The sequence below is a fragment of the Priapulus caudatus genome, unplaced genomic scaffold (assembly GCF_000485595.1).
Source record: "Priapulus caudatus unplaced genomic scaffold, Priapulus_caudatus-5.0.1 Scaffold227, whole genome shotgun sequence".
NCBI lineage: Eukaryota > Metazoa > Priapulida > Priapulimorpha > Priapulimorphida > Priapulidae > Priapulus > Priapulus caudatus.
In genome coordinates, this window is record NW_014577288.1 from 54712 (window position 1) to 55092 (window position 381).

Here is a 381-nt window from a genome sequence, read left to right on the forward strand (position 1 = left end):
TAGTGTCATAGGAGAGCGTATATGCGTATGTCGTATTGATCATGAGATGCAAGCAGAACATATTGGGTATATATCAGTCCCGTGTATATGACTGTGTCGTCCTGTAGAGAGGCAGATCTGGATATGAGGTCGAATTCAAATTGTTGCGCCACTCAGTGCATACATATTCCACTTGTATACACGAGTAATGGCACATTTGTATATATGTAAGTTTTTATCGAATCTATTACATTAGTACGATGCGCGCTACTTGTGAGAACGAAGTTTCATGTGTACAGTAGATTATAGCCGTCAGATACAAAAGGATCCCAAAAGAAATTCAATAGGCGGACTTTCCAGTAATTTTTAGCTTAATCTGCTGGCCAGCGCGCATACCACGAG